The following is a 25,469-nucleotide window of genomic DNA, read 5'->3' on the forward strand; positions in this document are numbered from 1 at the left end:
ATCCATGTAATAACACATATCAATACTTTGTTCATTTTTATTGCCATATGATATTCATTGTATGGATATACCACTGTTTGTTTTTCTACTTGTTTACTGATGGACATTGAGTTGTTTCCACCTTTTAGCTATTATAAATAACAGTGCTATGAACATTTGCACTGTATGTTATTATTTCTCTTGGGCATATATCTAGAAGTAGAATAATGGGTCAGATGATAACACTATGGATAAACATTTGAAGAACTGCCAGTCTGTTTTCCAAAATGTCTGTACCATGTCACATTTCTTCTACCAGCATGTGAATGTTCTAATTTCTCCACATCTTTGCCAACACTTGCTATTATATGACTTTTTTATTCTAGTTATCCTAGTAGGTGTGAAGCAGTATCTTATGGTGGCTTCAGTTTAGATTTCCCTAATAACTAATGATGTTGACCATCTTTTCATGCTCTAATAAGTATATATTTATATGTATTATTTGAAGAAATGTCTCTTCAGAACACTTACCCATTTTTAATTGGGTTACTTGCCTTTTTATTATTAAGTTGTAAGTATTCTTTATACACATATTCTAGATACAAGTCTCTTATTAGATATGTGATTTGAAAATATATTCTCCCATTCTGTAGATTGTCTTTCACTTTATTGGTGGTGTCTTTTGAAGCAGTTTTAAAATAAAAATAAACCATTTTAATTTTGATGAAATCCAATATATCTCTTTTTTCTCAATGCTTTTGCTTTTGTCATATCTAAGAACCCTTTGTCAAGTCAAAGGATGTGAAGATATTTCCCTATGCTTTCTTCTAAGAGTTTTATAGTTATAGCTCTCATATGTATGTCTTAATCCACTTTGAGCTATTTTTTGTATGTTGTGAGGTAGATACCCAACTTTTGCATGTGAAAATCCATTTGGGTTAGCACCATTTGTTGAAAATTTTTTTTCCCCATTGCATTTCCCTGGCACCCTTGTTGAAGATCAGCTGACCATAGTTATATGAGTTTATTTCTTAATTCTCAATTCTATTCCATTATATGTCTATCTTTGTGTCAGTACCATTCCATTTTGATTACTGCTATTTTGCAGTTCTGAAATCAAAAAGGGTGAGTTCTAGTTTGTTATATTTTTCATGATTGCATTGGCCTTTGCAATTCTAGGGCCTTTGCAATTCTGAATCAATTTTAGAATTAGCATGTCAATTTCTACATAGAAAGTAAGCTGGTTCTATGTCTCTAGATCTATTTTTGTTCATCACAGACTGACAAACCTCAGAGGGAAGCCAGGGGAGGATGGATGATAAGAGATCAACCAAAGAACTTGTATGCATATAAGCATAACCAATGGACCCAGACAATAGAGGGTGAAGGCATGGGCTGGGGGCAGGGATGGGCTGGGAGAGGACAATGGGGGGAAAAGGTGACATATGTAATACTTTCGAAAATAAAAATTAAATAAAACAGAAGTACAAATTAGCAGGTACATAATAGTCATGAGGATGTAAAGTACAGTATAGGATATATAGTCAATAATCTATATATCTAAAAGCCTAAGCGACCATTATGACCAAACGACTGGTCGACCAGTCGCTATGACTCACACTGACCACCAGGGGGCAGATGCTTAATGCAGGAGCTGCCCCCTGATGGTCAGTGCACTCCCACAGCCAACCTCCCATGGCGGGCCAACCTCTCGTGGTCCCTCCCCCCGGCCAGCAACCTCCCATGGTTCTTCCTCCCCACACAGCTGGCCAGCCCCGATCAGCCCCTCCCCTGGGCTGGACAACCTCCCACGGTCCCTCCTCCCCACCCAGTTGCCCAGCCCCGATTGGCCCTTCCCCGCAACTAGCCAATATGGACTGAGTGAGCCAGTCCTGATCACCCTGATCGCTGGCCAGGCTGAGGGACCCCACCCATGCACGAATTTGTACACCAGGCCTCTAGTCTATATATATTAAAGTCTAAGCGACCGGCCGACCAGCCAACCATTCATTAGCTATGATGTGCACTGACCACCAGGGGGCAGATGCTCAATGCAGGCGCAGAAACCACAGGCATGGCAACATGGAACAGACTGATGAATCTCAGAGGGAAAGGGGGAGGGGGAGAGGGGGAAGAGACTAACCAAAGATCTTATATGCATACTAGAGGCCCAGTGCATAGATTTGTGCACTGGTGGGGTCCCTTGGCCTTGCCTGTGGGGATCAAGTCAAAACCAATTCTACGACATCCCTCGAGGGGTCCCAGATTGTGAGAGGGTACAGGCCAGGCCGAGGGACCCCACCGGGGCACGAATCTGTGCACCAGTCCAGTTTCAGCCTGATCCCCACAGGCCAGGCCAAAGAACCCCACTGATGCACAAATCTGTGCACCGGGCCTCTAGTATTAAAATAACTATGTATGGTGTTACATGGTACTAGATTTATTGGAATAATCACTTTGTAAGTTATATAAATGTCCAATCACTTGGTCATGCACCTAAAATTATACTGTACCTCAACTCTAATTGAAAAATAAAAAAAATATTTTTTAAAAAAGAAAGTAAACTGGTATTCTGCTAGTGGTTGTGTTGACCTATATATAGGTGTGGGGATTAGTACCACCTTAGCAATATTAAGCCTTCCAATTGATGAACATGGATTGTGTTTTTTCACTTACTTAAATTTTTAATATTTCTTAACAATGTTTTGTAGTTTCCATAGTAAAACTTTTGTACTTCTTTTGATATTCTCAGTATTATATTCTTTTTGATACAATTGTGAATAAAATTATTTTTTTAATTTTATTTTTGAACTAGAGGCCTGGTGGATGAAATTTGTGCACGGGGGGGTGTGTCCCTCAGCTCAGCCTGCGCCCTCTCACAGTTCAGGAGCCCTCATGGGATGTCCGACTGCTGGCTTAGGCCTGGAAGTCGGACATCCTTAGTGCTGCCTTGGAGGCTGCAGAGGTTTCCGCCACCATCGCTGTGCTCACCAGCCATGAGCCTGGCTCTGACTGAGCGGCGCTCCCCCTGTGGGAGCACACTGACTACCAGGGGACAGCTACTGTGTTGAGCATCTCCTTACAGGTAGTCAGTGCGTGTCATAGCGACCGGTCATTCCACTGTTTGGTTGATTTACATATTAGCCTTTTATTATATAGGATAGTTCATTGCAAGTGTATAGAAATAAAACTGATTTTTATGAATTGATTTTGTATCCTGAAACTTTGTTAAACTCAGTTACTTTTAATAGCTTTTTAGTGGATTCCTTAGGGTTTCCTATATAGGAGATCATATCATCTGCAAATAGACATAGTTTTACTTCCATTCCAATCTGGATGTCATTTATTTTTATTTCTTGATTCATTCATTGTCCTGGTTAGAACCACCAATATAATGTTGTATTTAAATAGTGAGAGCAGACATCCTTGCCATGATTCTTACCTTATGGGGAAAAGATCCAATTTTTCTACATTAATTCTGATGTTAGGTGTGGGGTTTTCACAGATGACCTTTACCAGGTGAATAAGTTCTCTTCTATTCCTAGTTTGTTGGGTGTTTTTATCATGAAAGGGTGTTGGATATTGTCATTATTTTTCTCTACTTATTGAGATATTCATGTCATTTTTAATTTTTAGTTACTGATATAATGAATTATATTGATTGAGTTTTAGATGTTAAACCAACCATACATTCCTGGGATAAATCCCACTTGATCATGTAAATTTTTTTTATGTTACTGAATTCAGTTTGCTAGTACATTTTGGAAAAAAATTTTGGCAATAATAAAAAGAGATATTGGTCTGTAGTTTTCTTGAGATGTCTTGTTTTGGTTTTGATATCAGGATAATATTGGCCTCATAAAAAAGACTGGGAAGTGTCTTTCTTCCCTCTACTTTTTTTTTTTTTTTTGGAAGAGTTTATGAATAATTGTCATGAATTCTTCTTAAAATTCTTGGTGGAATTCAGTAATAAAGCCATCTGGACCTGAGCTTTTCTTTGTGAGTAGTTTTAAATTACAAATTCAATTTCTTCACATTATGGATCTAGACAGATTGTCTATTTCTTCTTGAATCAGTTTCAATCATTTGTGTCATGCGAGGAACTTGTTCATTTTATATAAGTTTAAACTGGTGTCATATAATTTTTAATACATGATTGCTTTATGATCATTTTATCTTTGTAAGTTGTATAGTCATACCCTCCCCCTCACTTTGATTTTAGTAATTTGAATAGTTTCTTCTTTTCCTTGGTCAACATAGCTAAAGATGTATAAATTACATTGATATTTTCAAAGAATCAGCTTTTGGGTTTATTGATTTTTTCTCTATATATTTCTATTTTATTAATTTCCACCATAATATTCATTGTTCTCATCCTTTTACTTGATTTCAGTTAAGCTTGCTCTTGTTTTCCAGTGTCTTAAGATGGAAGATTAGATTATTGATTTGAGATTTCTTTTTAATGTAGGCATTAACAGCTACCAATTTTCCTTTAAAGCAATGCTTTACCTGCATTCTCTAAGTTTTAGTATGTTGTGACTTCATTTTTATTCATTTCAAAGTATTTTCTTAAATCCTTTGAAGGAGAGAGAGGCAGAGAGACAGAGACAGAAAGAGAGACATAAATTGAGATTTATTATAAGGGATTCGCTGATGTGATTATGGAGACTGAAACCCATAGGACAGACCATCAGGACAGAAACTTAGGTAAGAGTTGATTTTGTTATATTGACCCTGAAGTTTCTAAGATAGTAGTGGAAAGTTTCCTGCTTCATACATGCCACATAATTTTTGTCAGAAACATTTAGGATAATATAGCAACTCTGAGTACTGGTTCCTCCTCTGTGGGACTTTACTAGTGACCAACTGGATTACTTTGGTGAAGTCTGTTCCTTGCCCTTCTCCCCACACCCGCTTAAGTCTCTGATATTATGCCTCAGGGCGGCCCAGCTTTGAGTATGCCCACAGTCACCCTGGAACAACAGTGGTGTTGGTAAGACTCTTTTCCTCTATCTCTGACCATACCCAGCTATTTAACTCCATCAATTGCCCACTAATTGCTCTGTTGTTTTCAACAATGCCATGGTGCATAAATTGCTCCACAAACTAATCTAATCAAATTGTTATTCCTTTGAAGGGCTACTTTCTGAGGCCAGTGCTTGATATTTGTTCTGACCCCAGGACTCCTTCCAGGTGTCTTATTTCCTGGTTTCACTGCAAAGGAGCTAACCTGCAGTTGTGTCTTCATTAAATCCGCATATCTCCCAATTTCCTTTCACAACTCCACTGTTCTTGAGAGTGCTCTAAGGCTTGAACTTCTCCATGCTCTATTGAAAATTAATTTGGCTCCTATGAAAATTGATTAGGAGCTATAAATTACATAATCTGTTTTTGTTCCTAGGCATAATCTCTGTGTGGGGGCTCTAGAGATGGAGGTAGGCACAATGGCAAAAGTCTGTCTGTGTAAAAATCCCACAATAGGAACTGAGCTCCCTGGTGGATGAGTGAGGGAGCAGCCAGCAGCCTGGAATCCTCTTGACTTGCCTCTCCTGGCATGTAACAGTTGCCTCACAAGTCAGGGCAATCAGGGTCCCAGTGTTCTCAGCACATTGCATCCAAGACAGAGCTTTTGTTTCACACGTGGGCACTGAACAGAAAATGAGAACCCTCACCTCTCAAGCAGACTTGCCCAGGACTTAGCTTCACCAATAGGTACGGAGGCAGAATGAGAACTGCTGAAGTCTGCTCCTTCCAGGAATAAGGCCATCTGATTGTGATCTGGGGGGAGAGAGAACCTGTGTTTTTGGCTGTAGTAGTCTGAAGTGAATTCTCCATCTCACTGGCCTGGAGGGCATTCACTGTAGAGAGGGAGTTCAAATAACACAGATCCTGGCCTTTCTTACTGGATGTTTGTAGGTTTCTTTTTCATTTGCTGATTGCCTTTAGGACCATTTCCAGAGGCTTTAAATGGTTGCTTTTTATGATATTCGCGGTTTGCTGGGAAGCAAGTCAACAGTTCATCATTGTGACATGACAGTAGTCAATCTACTAAACATTCATTCTTAACAAGAAATTGAAATGGAAAACTGTGCCAAAACAACACTTTAATCTTTCTGATTAGCAAAATCTAAGTGTGATTTAAAACACTCTGTTAGTGAGACTGTGAAAAAATAGGCCCTCCTACACTATTCAGGTTGAGTACAAATTTGTATGATCCCTAGAGAAAGTCATCATGAAAACTATAATTTATAAAAACATTTACCCTTTGACCTGGCAGTTGTACTTCTGGTATTTATGTTACAGATGCATAAATATGCATAACATTATTTCTAGGAGCAAAATATTGGAAATAATGGAATACTAGTGGCCAAATAAAGAATCAAACAACAATTTACATAGTGATATGAAGAGTTCCACAATATATTCAGCAGGGCGTATGCTAACTTGTGTGTGAGAAATTGAGAGGAAGACAAATACATATTATATTCACTTGAATTTTCATATAGCCCTGGAAAGATATAAAAGAAATCAATAAAACTGAAGATCAGTACAGAACATGTAGATGTGAACAAGGGAGGGATGACGTTTTATAGTGTTCCTTTGATATTATTTTGCATTTTTGAACCATGCAAGTGTATTTCTTATATTAAAAAGCTTAAATTTAACAAAGAATCAAAACATAGAAGTTCTAGTAGGATAAAGTAATTGGGCAGGAAGTGGCCTTTGTTATCATCATATTTAAATCCTTTACAGATGAAAATGAAAGTCAAGTTAGGGGAAAGGATTTGCCTAGGACACATGACAAGTGTTTGGCAGATCTGGGTGTAGGACTCAAATGTTCTGATTCTAAATCAGGTCTGTGCCCACTTCTGCATATATGCTTTTAATATTATGGAACCTTGCATTTGACCTTTACTGTGCATTATGGGAAGGAAACCTCATGCTGGAAACTAATATACTCTGAGCCCTTCCTGCCCTATAGTGCCCTAGGGCCACCTGGAATGGGTGGCCTGCTTGTTAGCATTCTTCACACCACTCCTAATGAAAGAATGACCACTCTATGTGCCAGGAGCCCTTATTAAAAAGTCACAAAAGCAGGCCCAAAATAGCCACCTTCTGAAGCATTTTCTTTTTGCAATCACTTTATGGTTTTCCTCTTTTCGGCCATCTTAGGAATGCTCTCTATACAAAACAGTCATGGGGATGTAAAATACGATATAGGGAATCTATATCTATCTATCTATCTATATATATATATAGAGGTAATATACAAATTAGCCGGGATGCCATAACGGGTCACAACCAAACCATTTGCATATTAGCTCTTTATTAGCTCCTATGTGTGCTGGGACATTGTTCCCGAGATGGTGTGGAAATGGGAAGGTGCTGGGAGAAGGTGGGACCAGCCTGAGGTGACTTGAGGATGAGCAGCACTGCGGGAGAAGGTGAGAAGGCCAGCACTTCGGGAGAAGGCAGAAGGGAGAAGGTGAAAAGGCTGATGCCGTGCAGGAGCAGGCAGAAGGGAGAAGGTGAAAAGGCCAGTGCCTAGGGATAAGGCAGAAGGGAGAAAGTGAGAAGGCTGGTGCCAGAGGAGAAGGCAGAAGGGAGAAGGTGAAAAGGCCGGCACTGTGCACACACAGGCAGAAGGAAGAAGGTGAAAAGACCGGCGCCTCGGGAGAAGGCAGAAGGGAGAAGGTGAGAAGGCCAGCACCGCCGGAGAAGGGAAGAAGGCCAGCACCGCGGAAGAAGGTAACAAGGCCAGCACTGCGGGAGAAGGGAAGAAGGCCGGCGCCGTGCACTAGAAGGCAGAAGGGAGAAGGCAGAAGGGAGAAGACAGAAGGGAGAAGGTGACAATTAGGCAGGGTGATCAGGCCAGGAGGGGAGAGCAGATAGGCAGTTAGGGTGATCAGGTCAGGATGAGAGAGCAGATAGGCAGTTAGGGGCATCAGGCCAGGAGTTACATGTTGATCGATGCGGGGAGAGTAGTTAAGGGCATCAGGCAGGCAGGCAGGTGAGCAGTTAGGAGCCAGTGGTTCCGGATTATGAGAAGGATCCCGGATTGGAGAGGGTGCAGGCCCGGCCGAGGGACCCGCCCCCCCACCCCCGCATGAATTTCATGCACCGGGCCTCTAGTATAGTCATAATATTGCAGTAACTAGGTATGGTGCCAGATGGATACTAGACTTATTGGGGGATCACCAAAAAAAGAAATTCTCTCTATGTATCTGTTCACCTTGATGATAGCATGGGCACTCTAATCTCATTCACATCCCTGGTAATGCTGCAAAATAGCCTGCTGTTCTGAAGATAATAGGGATAGTGTCTAAGTTATTAATTACTAAATAACAGATAAAAGCTATAGAGAACAATACTTCATTGAGCCAAGTTTAAGCACTTTCTACTGATATTTCTTAATACATTGCCTCTGGCTACTTCTCAAATTTTTCTCTGGAGAGTCTCTCCTCATGAATCTCTCCTCCCACCCATTCTCAGTCCCTGAGGTTCAAAGATTGCTGAATATACCAGCTATAGTATTGGACATCTGATCCAGATGTGCCAAACAGAATACTCCATTCCCCTTACCATAGTGATTGGATCAGGGAAAGACATAATTCATCCTGGGCCAAAGAGAACACATGGGGTTTTTCTGGCATCATTTCTCACCCTTCTCTTGGGGCTGCTAAACTGAAAGAATATAAGTCTAGAGATTCCAGTAGTCAATTTCATTCTCACACAAAAAGAGTTCAAATGCAAACCAGCATAGAGAAATCAAACTCAGAAAAAGACTCCTAATGATAGTAGTTAAGTACCTGAATCCAGGTATGCCAGAAAATTTGTCTCTAGAACTTCCTAGTTCTATGAAAAGGATAAAATAAAAATTATTTTTGGGTGGGTATTTAGGATAGATTTGAGTATCTTTCTCTTGCAGCTCAAAATCCAAACAGAGCAACTTTACTATTTAATTATGAGATGTAGAAACATTTTCTTAGTTTTAATGCTCTCCAAAGTATAGGGTATAGTGTTTATTCTTTCCAATATAATCTCTATGAAAATATTATAATGAAGGAAGCAAATATTCAATATGCTATGTTATCTTCTTTAATCCCAAATTCTCTAGAGCACTTAGAAGTTTCTCAGTGTAAGAACAATATTCAGAGAAAAATATATATAAACACTAGAAATAATAATTCTTTTTTAAATTCTTTATTGTTTAAAGTATTATATGAGTCTCTTTTTCCCCCATTGACCTCTTCCCCGCCACCCACCCAAGCACAAGCCCTCACAACCCCCTACTGTCTGGGTCCATTGGTTTTTAATTCTTATACTCTTTCTTACAAGTTATAAAGCACCATCAGAATACTAATCACTTCATCCTCCTACTCCCATAGCAAGCTTTTAAGGTGGATGGATTGTTAATAACCTCATTTTGAAAATGAACAAGGTTCCAAAAGCCATAACTTATCCAAAATCACAGAGCTAAGGAATGGAGAAGGAATTGAATACAAGTATCCATTATACCACATTGACTTAGATGAGGACAAAAACGAAATCTGACTAAATTGCAGAATTTTATCTAAATTGCAACTTTTATTTTCACTTGGGTTCATATGGATTTCCTCTTTTACATGTGCACAACAGTAAATCTTTCTATTCCATTTTCCCTCTACCAGCCCTGTTCAGAAAATCTGCATCTGCATTATACAGAGATATTGATTTTACTCACCAATTTAAAAGAAATAATATTTTAAAGTATTATTTATGAAGAGTGTAGGGGAAAACCTTTTTCATTTATAAGAGGAAAGTAAACAATTCTTACAGAGCTGCCTGAGGCTGTTTCAAGCTAATTTAATTTGACTCAAAACCCATTTATAGAGTTGATGCACTTGTAAACCTTGTGAAAAGATGCTAGTTGTTATGCTGGATAAAGACGAAAATGAGCAAGAGGAATAAGATACAGACCAGACACTGGGAGACCAAGGGTACTGTAGAGCTGGTAGGGCCAAAAAGTATCTTTTTCAAGATTTAGAATTACAAACCACAAAATTTCTTCCATTAAAAAAATAATCTGCTTTGCACATTAGGTGGGTCAAAATATATCTGAGGCCAATAGAATCAGAGTTGAATGTGTGCAACCAAGAATGAAGCCCATAGACTGTTCTGCATACCCTACAGTTACTACCAAAAGTGACCTGCATTACAGCTCCCCTGGACACTGGATGCCAGAACCTCTAATACTGCTGTCACCAAAGACCAGACACCTCTGCCACCAGGCTTGCGGGAAAATGGCTCCCATGGGGATGACTGCTTCTGCACATTGCTTTCTTGTAAGGATGTCTGTATGGAGGATCTGTGCTCCTGCTGCAAGGAAGGCTGGGAGGACAAACTTCTGGATTCTGAATCGATAATAGGGACACACAATTAAATTGAGGAAAATTCCTCAAATATGGGAAGGATATTAAAAGGCTGCTGACATTTTCTAGGCATATACCTGTCTACAAAATAGATTAGAAAAAATATAAGGTCGGTTTTTAGCATGAAATATTACACCTTGTTTTAACAGAAAAGATCCTTCTGATGGAAGAAGTGGGAGAGAGACGTGGAGGTAATGACTTTGAGAAAGATTGTAATTGAAGCGGAGATTCGGCAGCAAAGGTGCATCACCCAGCTCCCTAATTATCCTGATCCGTTTACAAGGGCTCAGGCATCCCTTTGCTCTCCATCCCCTAGATGCTGTAGATAAAGTAATTATGCACTAACGATGATCTATAAGCTTTCAAGATAGTTTTATAGAGACAATAATATTAAAATATAAGTTGTTCCACCGAGGTCTCAAACTTCAGACTCATAGATTTAGGTTCTTAGCTGAATTCAAATATACTGAAGTCATTTGGAAAATATTTAAAACACAAACCCCAACATGTAAAATTAATATCTAAAATTTAATGATGAGGCAAGCAAGCCAGTTCACATTCAACTTGTTGAAGGAATTTTTAACACGCTGGATTACCATAGCGTTGAGCTGGCAGAGAGCTAGTTCTGAGGAAATCTTTCATCTGCTCTAAATGTATAACAAGCAGAGGTGTAGAGAAAAGGGCCGGCTTATACCAAAGGTGAGTAAGGTTTAATGATTACAATGTCCTCCAGGGAGGTATAGGACACCAAATCACAGGACACACCCCTCACTGTGTCTTCCCAAAGGAATGACTAACTTCCAGATGGACTATTTACCAGGTTGGCTCCTAGTGCATTTAAACTTGTTTATATTTGGGTTTAAAAGAGACAAGAGGAAAATAGACCATCCTCTCGCTTCCCATATGTCACACATACATCATTTACATAACTTTATTATTTTATGAAATTCATTCAGTTAAAAATAATATCAGGTATTACTATTTAAAAATAATACTATGTAATAATTACAATTATGTCCATGAAGAAGTTCAGAATACAAAATATATCAGTTACATTTTAGAATGCAAAGAAAAAATGTCTGGAAAGATATGCCAAATTTTAACAATGATTGTATTTATGTGTTTGGATTTTGTTTTTGTGCATTCAATTTTTAGTCTCTCTTTATACCTTCTTAAATGTTCCAAATAATCTATGAAGCTCATTTATTACACTCATCAGAAAAGTAATAGTGAAGGATTAGTTTAGGTGTCAAAGTCACAGTCACTTGAGTAGAATGTGAAATACCTGATAATTTATTAATGTTTTTTTTAATATATTTTATTGATTTTTTACAGAGAGGAAGGGAGAGAGACAGAGAGCTAGAAACATCGATGAGAGAGAAACATCGATCAGCTGCCTCCCGCACATCTCCCACTGCTGATGTGCCCGCAACCAAGGCACATGCCCTCAACCGGAATCGAACCTGGGACCCTTCAGTCCACAGGCCGACGCTCTATCCACTGAGCCAAACCGGTTTCGGCAAATGTTTTGAATGTATATAATACCCAACTTATTTTCTAAATGTTAATTTTTAAATCAATTGTTTGGGAAGTTGAGCTTTCTAAATGGGACTACTTCTTTATGGATAAAGAAATATTAAGAATAAGAAGCAGTAGTTTGTTTATGTTTTCTCAAGGCCTCAAATCAACGTCATAGGCACCCACTCTTCTAACAGTGCTTATTGCAAAACAATGTGTCCAGACTGTGAACTGGCTTGTTTGCCTCATCATTGCACTTTTAGATATTAATCTTATATTTTGGAGTTTTTGTTTTAAATATTTGCCACGTTTTTTCAGTATGCTTGGATTCAGCTGAGAATCTGCATCTTTGAGTTTGATGTTTGAGACCTCGGTGGAACAATTTACATATTACCTATTGGTCTGTGTTTCTGTGAGGTTCTATAGCTGTAGTCCTTGCTCCCTAATGCCAGCATTGCTCTCTTTGCCCTCACTCTCTACTCGACAGTAGAAGCATGAGTAGGAAGAACATGGATTTTGGCATCATAAAGCCTGCATTTAAATACAGATTTTTTAGTGTTCATGATCTAACCTTTCAATAGATGAGAACCTCAGTTTCCTCATCTGTAAAGTGGGCATGGGGTTAAATAATAATACCTAACAAACCAGCAATTTTCAACTTTTTTCATCTCATGGTACACATTAACTACTAAAATTCGGCAGCACACCACCCGATGATGTCTTGTCACTGCTGTCACCAGTTGGCTTTGGGGATGTGCTCATTGTCTGTCCAGGCAAAAGCATCAAGAGCACCAGCCTCAACCCTTACAAAATGGGGGTCTGGGGCTTGGAAGGAAATCCCAGGATAAAGGATGAAGAACTCTGAAGCAATGCTGTGGCATTAATTCTCCTAGTGGTACCGGAGATGATATTGTGAGAAATGACATAGATGTGGATGGCCGTGAGTCCAAATGCCATTCAGAAGAGTCAGACTCTGAATGTGGAAGAGCTTCAGAAAAATTAAACCGATTTTTATTTATGTTTTCATTTTTAGGTAGGTACAAAGAATTTGTAATTTTATGAACTATCACAAATGACTTAAAAAGCTCTACCAATAAATGTAAGATAAGATGAAAAGTGGTATGAAAGCATGTATTGTGTTTATTGATAGCATTTTTCTCTCTTGTTTATTAACAGTGGTGCACCTTACCATCAATGTCATCTTGGATACAAGAAAAAAGAGTAAATGTTCAGTTATTCAGGTTTTTTTATTCCCTTGTTAACCTGAATACTTCAGCATGCTCTTTCAGGAATAAGGACACTTTTCTATGAAATTGTGATGTGATTATTACATCCCAGAAAATGAACAATTATTCCATAACATCTAAATTCCAGGCCATATTCAAACTTCTCCAATTGTCCAAAAATGTCTCTTATAGTTTGTTTTAAACCAGCATCCAATCAAGTTTCATGCATTTCATTTGACTAAAATTGTTACTAGTATTAGCACTGTGTAACAACTACTCTCATTAGGGAAAAATTTATTTTGTCATCCTGTTTTTATCTTTATTTTGTGTCATCTGTTTTAAGATAAAAATACTCAGCAGTCTCATGAAAAGATGTGCCCATCTGGAATCTATATTGTTGTTTCTTAATCTTTTAGAGGAAAAATAAGTATACATTCATTTCTGAACTTAACTTTTGAATTATAGTGGGACTAGGTTGCTGTTAATGAACTAACTAAATTATTCTCTGGAGTAATACATATATACACCAGAAGTCCCAGATATCTGGGGAAGCATTGCCTCTTAAAGGTTCATTGTAACGTTCCCTGAGTGTTTGGGGTTGACTAATTGTGAGTAACCTCTTCATTTTGCTGAAATATTCAAATCTTCCTATTGCCACATTGAAAATAGTTTTCTTAATACTTCCTTTCAGTGGGATTTAGGGCTTTGAACATAAGGTTCACATCTTAGAAAGATTAGAATCTCTTGATGAATGGAAATGTTATTTTTCAACAAATAACTTTGTATTCATTATTGTATTAAATGATTTAATGCTGGTGTTAAAAAATGCATAGACTTGAGGGAAGTTTATGGACAAAAGAGCAAAATTGAATGTTTAAAATAGTAGGAAATGACCACTGCATATTTCTTATTATGCTTCTCATTTATGTTAAAGCAAAATAATGAGGGGTTTTTTTTGGCGGGGGGGCGGGGATGGCCACTAAAAGCCATATAATCTAATAGCCACTATAAAGTACAACGGAGATTATCAAATTTGACATGTTACTTAATTTTGGTTGAATTGTTTTCTATCAAGTGTGTCAGAATAGTTAAATTATTTGGCAACCCTAGTGATTAAAGTGGGTTGTATATTCCTATTCTAAGTTGTTCAGAATGAATGTTTTGTCTGCTTCTAGCTCTCAGTAGGGTTTTTCGCCAGTAAGGTATTAAGACAGATTTCTGCATGAGTAGAGTTTTTCTGCTTATAAAAATTATTTCTTATTCAGTTGTTAGTGAACAATAAGCTAACCCAGAAATGTGCAATATATAGTGATGTTTAATCACTGATTTATCATAATACCTCTAGATTATTTATGGTCTTTGTTAACTAGTTTTACAATGGATTAGTCTTAATTTCCATTCAACTGATATATTATTAAATAAATGGACAAACTCTGTCAATAAACATCATTTTCTTGTATTTCTACTATAATCCCAAAATAGTAACTTTTAAAAAAAATCCAAATACATGATTCTGGAATAGAAGCTTCCTTAGTTATGCTTCTTAGAGCCATCATTATGATCTAAGCACCAGGGCATCTCATTGGGCAAATAAAGTCAAGACCATTTCTATTTTCTGAGGTTCCCAGCTGCAGAATTTAGAAATGCCAAAATATAGTTATAAAACTGATGTACAGCCGGCCCTCCAATAACATCGTTTCGTTCTACATCATTTCACTATAACATTGATGAGATGTCACAGGAACTTAACTCTTGTTTATATCAATTATTCTATGGTAAAATTGGCCCTGTTATATGTTATATCACTTAGAGTTGTAGAACCTAATAATGACATTAAGTGATGACTTACTGTATGTTAAAGGTTTACAGTTAACAAATTAATTTTGTTGATGCTCTAGAAAATTCAACCCTGTATATGTGACATCTTGAAGATAACATTGAAAATATGTTCGAGTCCCAACCTTTTGAGAGACCCAGGACTTTTCAGTTACTCTGCAATTCCTCTATCTTCTTCAAATCCTGTAAACTATTTTCAATTATTTAATGTAGCTCTCTTGTCATATGAGTAGGTAAATATTTGCCATGCTAAGGCACCAAACATTGACATCTGCAGCAATAAAAGAAAAAATTATTTAAAAAGTTTATCAGTATCTTGCTCCACACAACTTGTTTCATAAAACTTTTTGTAAACAAAAAGGATATGTTTTTGTTTAGAGGGTTTTGTTTGTTTGCTTTTGTGTTTTGTTTTGTTTGTTTGTTTTAGAGAGAGAGAGACAGACATCAATGTGAAAGAGAAACATCGATCGGTTGCCTCCGACATGCACCCCAACCAGGGATCAAACCCATAACCTGGGCATGTACCCTGAAAAAGAATCAAACCACTGACAGTTTGATGCACAGACAACACTAAACCAAATGAGCCACACTAGCCAAATCAACCGACACAACTTTTGATAGGATAAATCATTGTATATTTTTAGTATACCACTTCAATTTCATGGACACCATCAGAATGCATGTGAAAAATAAACTAGAGTTTGAAAATCCATAGAAATATTGACATTTCAAACTTTTTAAAAAATTCACAGAGGAGATTTTTCTACTTTACAAGGTATAGGTCATCATTTAATTTCCTGCTTTTACCCCACCCTTACCCATCTATAAATAGCTGTATCTCCACTTGCTCTTATCATCTCTCTCCAGTCTCACAAGAAAGTTTATCTTATATCAAATCTAAACATAATCCTTCAAACTGAGACTTAAATTATACTCTCCTTCCTTAAAAATCTCAAAACATCTTTCATTTCTCTATCACAACAGCTCTCTCTACTGCCTCCTTTCTCTTTATGCATAAACAAATATAGATCCCTATTAAAAATAAATGTTTATAATACCCTTATTATTAGGGTCTTCTAGCTATCATCTTATCTCCCTGATTTTCTCTGCAACCATATCCTTTTTAAGTATTTTTCCTACATTTTCTCCCAATTCTGTCCTCACCACACATGATTTGTATCCCAATCACTCCAGGGAAATTTTTCTCACAAGAAAGATCAATTACCTCATTATTCCTAATACAAAACACATTTTTGCCTTAATCTTACTTTATTTCTCTGAAATATGTAGAAGTCTGGACCAAATTTTTATTGAAATGGCATCCTGGAAGTCTTCTAAGATACAATTCTTGTCTATTTTCCCATCTACATCATTGTCCTTTTGTCAACCTCTGACATGGATTCCATTTCTTTTAGCTACCCCTTAAGAGATGGTATTTTTCAGAATTCACCGTTGGTCTTTTATTCTTACCGTATTTGATCTCCCTCGGTGGCATCATTCACACTTTCCATATCAATGAATACTGTGTTGATAAAGCACAGAGCTATTCTTCCAACCTAGATGTCTTCCAAGGTACCTGACCCCACCAAATGCCCTTGGCACTTGTCTGTCTACGTATTCAAGGACCACCTTAGGCTCTACAGGATCACTCAATACTTTTCATTATCTTCGCAAACCTTCTCCTTGTTCAGTCAATGGGAGCATCACCTTGCCTAATTCAGAACACAAGAATTATGCCTGATACTTTCCTCTGCCTATGCCTCACAAACAATTGGTAACCAAGTCCTGTTGAGTGAAACTGCAGAAGGTCTCTGGGTTCTGTCAGACGCTATTCCCCTGCACAGCTCCTGATGCTTCAGACCCTTGCTTTTACTGTTACGTGCTTAGCTCTTCTCCCTGCCAGCAATTTATTCACCTTCAATATTTTCCCATGATAATACAGAATGATCTTTCTAAATGCAGAGCTGACCAAGCTATTTCTCATTGGATTCCTACAGCTGCCTACATAAAATATCGACTCTTTAGCATGGCCCTCCACAGTCTGGCACTGACAATCTCTGTGGCCTTGTCTCTTACCACATTTGCCTTGCAGCCTACATTTTAGTCATTCTGAAGTGTATATACCAAATACTGACATTTCAGTCACATTGAAAGCAATGCTCTGAATGAGTCCGTGAAAAGCATGCTCTTTCAAACACTTGTTCCTCTGCACATCCTTCTCTTTTGACTCAGTTTGAGCATCACCCAGGAAGCTTCGTTTGTTCTCTCCTAAGAGACTGGGGAAATTCTTCTGCTGTGCATTCTCATAGCTTATTAACAAATCTCAGCTATAAGATTGTCTTATTGATTCATGATACTCAATGTATTCACCTGTATGGTCTCTAGGCAGGTCAATTTAGTGCAGTGGTTCTCAACCTTCTGGTCCTTTAAATACAGTTCCTCATGTTGTGACCCCAACCATAAAATTATTTTTGTTGCTACTTCATAACTGTAATTTTGCTACTGCTATGAATCGTAATGTAAATATCTGATATGCAGGATGTATTTTCATTGTTACAAATTGTACATAATTAAAGCATAGTGATTAATCACAAAAACAATATGTAATTATATATGTGTTTTCCGATGGTCTTAGGCGACCCCTGTGAAAGGGTCATTCGACCCCCCAAGGGATCGTGACCCACAGGTTGAGAACCGCTGATTTAGTGTCATTTAAGGGCATGGATCCAACCTTCCTCTTCATATCCCCATTGTCTTTCTCAATATTTGACACATACCATTTACTCCATCAATGTTGAGTAAATGTACTACTTACTAATACTCCTTTGTGGTTAGTCATCTGCTAAAAGCATAGGGTCTAATTTAAACTTAAAAATGTTTACCTTTGTCTAAATGTATAAATAGATGAATAACCCAAAAATAAAATAGGAATTAATTGACTGGTCTTTCCTATTGTAGACATTAACATCTTTGCCATAATTATACGTGCATGCCCCTACATAAACATATGTGCACAAAAGTTTCTCATTTTGTATAGGCAGGATAAATGGTGATGGAAAGAGACTTGATTTGGGGTGGTGAACACATGATACAATGTACAGATGATGTATTATAAATTGTATACCAGAAACCTATATAATTTTATTAACCAATGTTACCCCAATAAATTCAATACAAGGGGAAAAAGAAGTTTCTCATTCTGTAGAAATACAAAATATTTTAAGGAACATTGGTAAATGAAATTATTAAAAATCCTTCTGTAAATGGGAAGGACTGTTATTGTAATGAGGTGCATGTAACTGGAACATGTAGAGGAAAAAAGTCTTATGTAAATAAAAGGTATTTCATTTACAATTTTTAGATTCTAATTCTAATTTTAAATAGTATTCTTTTGAAGAGAAATATTATATATGGGTCTCTTTAAGACATTTTTAAAATCAAATACATCTATGAGGATGTAAAGAATATTAGAAATAACAATGAGACTCAATGAAACATACCTTATATAAAATTAAACAGCATATAAAAAGAAAAGTTACAAGATGATGAGTCTTTATATGATTTTATAACCAATGTCACCCCAATAAATTCAATGAAATTTTTAAAGAATTAAGTATAGCAGATCCTTGAATAATATATTTTCCTTCAATGTCATTTCATTATTACATTGATGAGATGCCGTAGGAACTTCACTCTTGTTATATCAATTTGCTTAAGGTAGAATTCATTTTGTTATATGTCATTTTGCTTCAAATCACAGAACCTATTGACAACATTAAGTGAGGACTTACTGTATATCTTTATTGGAAATGAAAGTTTTAATTTAAAATAGTGTAGACTCTAGGGCTTTTTATGTAATTATAAAGCCTTATTTAGACTCTTCAAACAAAAATGAAAATAATAGTGATTCTATGTGGTACCCATTAGAATGAGACTCTTGTATATGAGTGTAATCGGTACCACAGGGTAGTTAACACTTTATCTGCTTCCAGGATTAAACTCCTGTCAAACAGAACCCCAGGGAATACAACTCATGTGTCATTAAACCATCAAGTTCCCTTAATAAAGTATAAATCTATAGTTAGATAATGTCAGCCATAGCTCAACAATTCTGAGGAGACTAAACCACCAGGTCACAAGAAAAAGTACCCAGAAAATGAAAGGCTCCCTTCTACATCCAACCCCACCACTATCAGGGCTTTTGACCCCCAGTAACTTGGTGAGACCACATTAGGCATATAGAAGCAGGCCAACTGATGGTAAGAAGATGACACAGATGTATCTATAATAAGACTATTGTCACTCTAACCACATTATGGTCCTTTAACTGTTATCAATTCAACACAAATTAAATTTTTCTCACTTTTGATTTTTTTTTAAATGATATAGTATACAATAAGCAATACATGAAGCATTCTAGATAAAGTCCCCTGGCTCAGGTCACTAAGTATTCTTTATTTCCCTGAAATGTTTCATATTTCAAGAGAAATGTGATGCTCATTTTTAAATATGATTACATATTCTAAGGATTCTTATTCATTCATAATAATAAAAGTGACCTCTATAAGTTAAATAATGCAATATGCACTTCAAAAAATGTCCTTATATATATTTCATTGATCTTCCTAGTCATAAACGTTTTATTTTACTGAGCTGTATTAGGCTAAAGGGTGTTACATTAATTTAGAGTTCAATACATACTAGCTGGTAGATCTTAATATTGATCCCATGTCTTTGAACACCAAGTCCAATGTTCTCTCCACTACTTAATTCTGCAGTGTTGTTGAAAACATAATATTATAAAGACAGTGCTACATTTTTTCTTCAACAAAATATTCAGAGTAAGTAAATCAATTTCAGGTTTCAATTGTATTTGCTTTGTCAAGATATGCTTCCACAAGAAAATAATACTTAAACTTTTGATTCTCTAAGTGAAAAGTAGAAACTATTATTAAAGGATAAAAAATTGAAATGATGGAAGGGAAGAAGGAAGGAAGGAAGGAAGGAAGGAAGGAAGGAAGGAAGGAAGGAAGGAAGGAAGGAAGGAAGGAAGGAAGGAAGGAAGGAAAGGGAGGGAGAGAGAGAGAGAGAGAGAGAGAGAGAGAGAGAGAGGAGAGGAGAGAAAGGGAAAGGGAAGGAAAGGAAGCAAAGGATAGGATTTTATTTTCAAGAAAAAATGTTGCATTAAATATCTAAAACACTTCAACTTTACAATTCTATAGCTCTTCTTAGCAAATTCTATGTAAAATTATTGTATGTAAATATGTGTTCTGGGGAAAAGAGTGCAGGCTTCCCTCCACAGTTGTCCATTGCAGTGTCACCAGATGAGCACATCACCTTCAGTAAGTACTATTTTTGTAGAAGGCAGAAAGTAACAGGCAAAGTGCTCAAGGAATAACGAAGAAGCAACTGAATAAAGCAAAGGGAATCTTAGAGAGAGTTTATGAAACAGGGGGAATTTGAATTGGGTCTTAAAAGAGGTTGAATTTCAACAGGAAGGGAAAACAAAAGAAGAAAGGGCATTTCCTGCTAAAATAAAAGCAGGAGCCAAGACACAGAAGAAAAGTTTATGGGAAAATACAGATGCTGCAACATAACTGGAACCTAGATTGTGTGTAAGGGTTTGGGGGTGGATGAAGGAACATTGATCAGAAGGCAGCTCTGTGTTTCTCTTAGTTCTTATGCATAAACTAGAGGCCCAGTGCATGAATTCGTACACAGGTGGGGTCCCTCGGCCTGGCAGGTGATAGGGGCCAAATCGGGGTTTATCAGGGCCATCTCGTCCAGTCCAGATTGGGGCTGATCCAGGCCAGCCAGCTCGGGGGAGGGACCATGGGAGGTTGGCTGTTGGAGCGCACTGACCACCAGGAGGCAGCTCCTGCATTGAGCATCTTCCCCTTCATGGTCAGTGCATGTCATAGCTACCAGCCAGTTGTCTGATCATCCAATCGTCTGGTTGTAACAGTTGCTTAGGCATATATATATGACAGGCCATAGTTATATTCTATCCCAGAAAGCTTCAATAGCTGCTTGCAACGCTTTGTATATTTCTTGCTTCACTGTCTATACAATAGGGTAATTTCTTCCACTGAAAAAAATCAAATATTTTCCTCTAAGTATATAGATAGAACATACCTCAAAGCATATTTGCCTTTTGTTTAGTGTGGATTGTAATTGTAACTCTTTTGAACAAGCTGAATTAATATCCCAATCTAGTTCATTCTCATTCCCTTTGAGTGCCTTTTACACTCCTTCATCTACCTGAAACATTCCCAATTCATATAGTTCAAGAAAACTAGGTTAAAAAGTCATGTGTGTCCAGAATAAATGTATTTGATCTTTTTCATTACTGTCTCAGTCCAGCACTTAAGTCTTGAAGGAAATAATTGACTATCATGTGGAAATAACTTTAGAAAAGTAAGGTTCATTGATTAAATGAGCTGCAAAGTTCCTCTCTAAAAATTCAATTTTATGTTCTCAAATTCTTTTCTTTACAGGGAAATTTTTTTTTATATATTTGCTTCTTTTCAACTTGCTTTATTGTGCTTGAAATCATATCCTAGATTATCACTACTGTGCAGTTGCACCTAATATAGAAATTATGTTCTAAGATTAGCACAGGTGAAAATCCATCTTTCTAAACTGCCTCTATGTGTGCATATGTATATATAAATACTCATATGCAAAATATACTATTGCAATTTAAAATAGTGCCTACCAAAGTTACTAACAAACAGAAACTCATGAATTACAGAATAAAAACTGTATGGAGTTGAAAATTAGGAAATTAGAGTGCCATTGGATGAAACTCTGTTATATATTTAATTACAGGCCCCTACAGTGATGATAGCATAATAATAGGATCAAAAGCACACTGAGAAAGTATTCTTTTTGTATTAAAAATTATTGTGTTTATGCTGATTAGTTCTCCATTTGCTCATCCCTCCAAATTCACTCCACACTCTACTGTGAGATGCTGGGGCTCAAAACTATACAGTCTCCCATGCCAGCTGGCTGCCTGTGAAGTTCTGCCAAAAGGCAGCATCCTTGCTGATACTGGGAGGTGGGAAACCAGGAGAAGGAACTTCTTCCTGCCCCGTCTCCTACCCCTTTACCTGCTGGGGTAGTGACATCTAGTCAAGCCTGGGGCTTCTTTGTTCATTTTCCAAACCAGGTTCATTGTTTCCCTTATCTTCACTGTTTCAGCTTCATCCCAGGCTCTTCCTGGAGCAATTATTCTAGGTTACCAGTGTTCCCTTTTTGCTCTTTAACGACTTTGTAATGATATCCCAAGTCAGATCTACTCTATTTTAAGTGACTTAACATGGTTTCCATTTTCCCATCGGGATTCTGACTGATGCTATAAAGGATTGCCAGTTGAGTGCCAGTCTGTTTGTGCTTAACCATCTCCCAGATGACTGAGGAATGGGTATGATGAGAAGATTTAAAAAAATTAAAAAGCCAATTATGGCATTCTGCCCTTTGGAGCCAGAAAACAGTACAGACATAAATATGTGCTGAATCCAGTGAGCAAATGATGTAGTTTCTGAAGTTGCCCAAATGAAAATAAAATTCCCTACACATCAATCACTCAGAAGAGAGGACGTGAGAGGAGAGCAATTTTAAGAGAGCTTTCCGCTAGAAAATGGGACAAAAAGGGGGGTGGTGGTGGTGAGGAATAATTTTATCTTCACTTCGAGACCTTCAACATTATTTTATGCTTCAAAAATTGCCTTGTTCATAAAAATTGGAGTAATTTAGGTATTTTCTGCACAAAGGTACAGAATACACAATGAGTTTCTTAGTTCAGGGGGTTTCTTTATTAGCAAACAATTTCTGGTTCATCTCAAAAGGCACACTAGAAACCTTGGTCTTGTTCAGTGATCGCACCCTCATTTAGTGAAGAATTATAGAAAGCCTAACAGCATCATTTTAATGTAACCTTGGGGATAAAAGCAATGCTATTTTCTTTTTATTTTTTTATCATCTTATTCTGCTTTATTATCCAGACAACAGGCCTGAATTTTTAAAAACAGAAAATAAAATTCTGATCATGTTACATGTCACGGTGTTGCTTGAAAACAGTCTGTGATTCCACATTGCAATTCTGGTGTATTTAAATTCCTCAATAGATTATATAAAGATTTTAATGCTATGAAACCTATTCACCTTTCATTTCTTAAAATTTCTTACTATCACACTCCCATGTGTCAGTTCCTGCTATTTTAAATGTTAAATATTTTTATTCCAGAAAACAGCATGGCACTTAAAGGTCTTTTAGAATAAAGGAAATAAATAGCACTGATAGGCCATCCATAAGTCACACTTGAGATGTAATTTTATAGCTACACCCAACTTAATCCTTTGATATGTGAATCACAACAGAATTGCTCCGAGGATTGCAATAAGCACAGTTATACTGAACTACTGTGCTACCAGCAGAAAAAATACACAGGGTGAGCAAAAGCTGATTTACAGTTGTGAGTACACAAAACACAGAGTTCGTTCTTGTATTAGTATTTATTATTATATTATTTACATACAAACAATTGTAAACCTACTGCCCCACCCTGTATAATCAATTGAAAGTAACTAATAATCTTCAAGATCTCTGAAACAGGGAGACATGGGTAGCTCACAGGTGTTGTGAACAACTTGAGCTTTCCTACCCATCTATGAGTGTTGCAGCAGAACTGTTAGTTCATCATATCGCTGTTTCCAGAGGCACTATCTTAGCAAAAGTGTTTTGCCCTTGCTCATCTTAGACTTCAAAACACAATAGTGCAATTTCATATTTTTAGAAGAATGGTCAGATCCTTTTCACATCTCTTATCTAACATGATCCACACAGGAGCATAGCTGACTTGACAGATGAAAATTGTGAATGCTCATGGAGGTGCTTCGTCCTGAGCACACCGCTATGAACAGAAAGCTGGGTGAAGCCGTAACCAGCACAGCTAGGGTTCAAGGTCTGGAGAAAGGGCTGATGCACAAATGGATATACTAGATAAGAAATATAAATTTAGAAGGCATGGGGGGGAGCCAGGAGGAGATCTTACTCTCTAGCAAAGAGGTTCCCCGAATGCCCAGACCCATTAGCTTTTTATTTACTAGAATACACATTTGCCCTTTAGCAAAGCAAAGAGACATATCAACAGTAAGGTTTGGTAAACAATAAAGGATTATCAGGTTAGGGATTGCTTTCAGTCATTCAGCCAGCAGCAGGGTAATACAATGCTGATTTTCAGCCCTGCTGAATATTAAAGTCCATTAGCCTTCTAAGGGACTTCTCGCATTTATATGTTAACTACTGCTGGTCTTTGCCTCCAGCAGCTGGGACCACATACTCAGAATCACCAGAAAGCTGGGCAGTGTGGTCTTCAATATTCCCAAACAGAGAGGGTATATTAGGGGTTTAAATTTTATATTTTCAAAAGAAAATAAAAATGTTGTTTGATTTCAGACAAGTTTCAGAGATGTCAGAGTGTTAGGGGCAGAAATAGAATATTGGGGACTAGTTAGTAGTTATAAGAAATAATTGTAAGAAATATTAATCATGCTCTGTTAACCATGATTGTTTTGTTCTGATTTAAGAAAGCCACATTCTGACCTGGGTGGGAGTTGTATGCAGGACCTGGGAGCTCAGCTGGAAATACTGTCCATCCTCCCCATCCAGGAGCTTCCTATCATCATGGAAAGATTAACAACTTTGTTGAAGAAAGGAAACAATGGAGTCCTCGATGCTCCCTGCCCTTTGCAAACCTCCAACCCACACTGCCCCCATTTCCTGTAATCAGTAACCATAATACCCATTCTTATTCCTTTTGCTCACTTCCCCATGTAATCTTTGTCCTTTCATCCCATATAAGCAGCTGATTTATGGAAGGGAAGGGGGGAGCAGTGAAGAGCAGATTTTCATGGATGACCTGCTGCTCTCCCATACTGCCGGCATAATTGGAATAAACTCTCATATATGATTCAACCCTGTCTCTGCTGAATTGGCTCAAGTAGTGACAGGCAGCCTGTACCCATTGGTGTCGATTTCAAGAGGATAAATTATTTCATCCAGACACAGCAGGATTTTGTCCTATATTTATAGGGATATGAAAACAAATCATTGAGTTGCATACATTCCTTTGGAGGTAAAGTATTTCTTTTGAAAGAGAAAATCCAAAGAATGAAAACTTCAGTCTAACAAGCTAGAACTATCTTTGGAATACTTACATGTGTATTAAAAAACAAAAGATGCTGATGGCTCTGTAAAGAGCAATGTAAACTTCTAAAACACAACTATAGTAGATGTGAGTTTCCAAAATATCAGCATAGTCTCTAGACAGGTAGTTCTCAAAATACCGTCCTTGGACCAACAGCATCGACATCACCTGGAGGTTTATTAGAAAAGCCAATTCTTGGGCTCCACTGAATCATAAACTCTGGGGATGGCCTTCATACAAATCTACCTGTTACAAATGACTCCAGGTACTAGTAATTCTGATGC

The sequence above is a fragment of the Myotis lucifugus genome, unplaced genomic scaffold, assembly GCF_000147115.1.
Source record: "Myotis lucifugus unplaced genomic scaffold, Myoluc2.0 scaffold_14, whole genome shotgun sequence".
NCBI classification, from domain to species: domain Eukaryota; kingdom Metazoa; phylum Chordata; class Mammalia; order Chiroptera; family Vespertilionidae; genus Myotis; species Myotis lucifugus.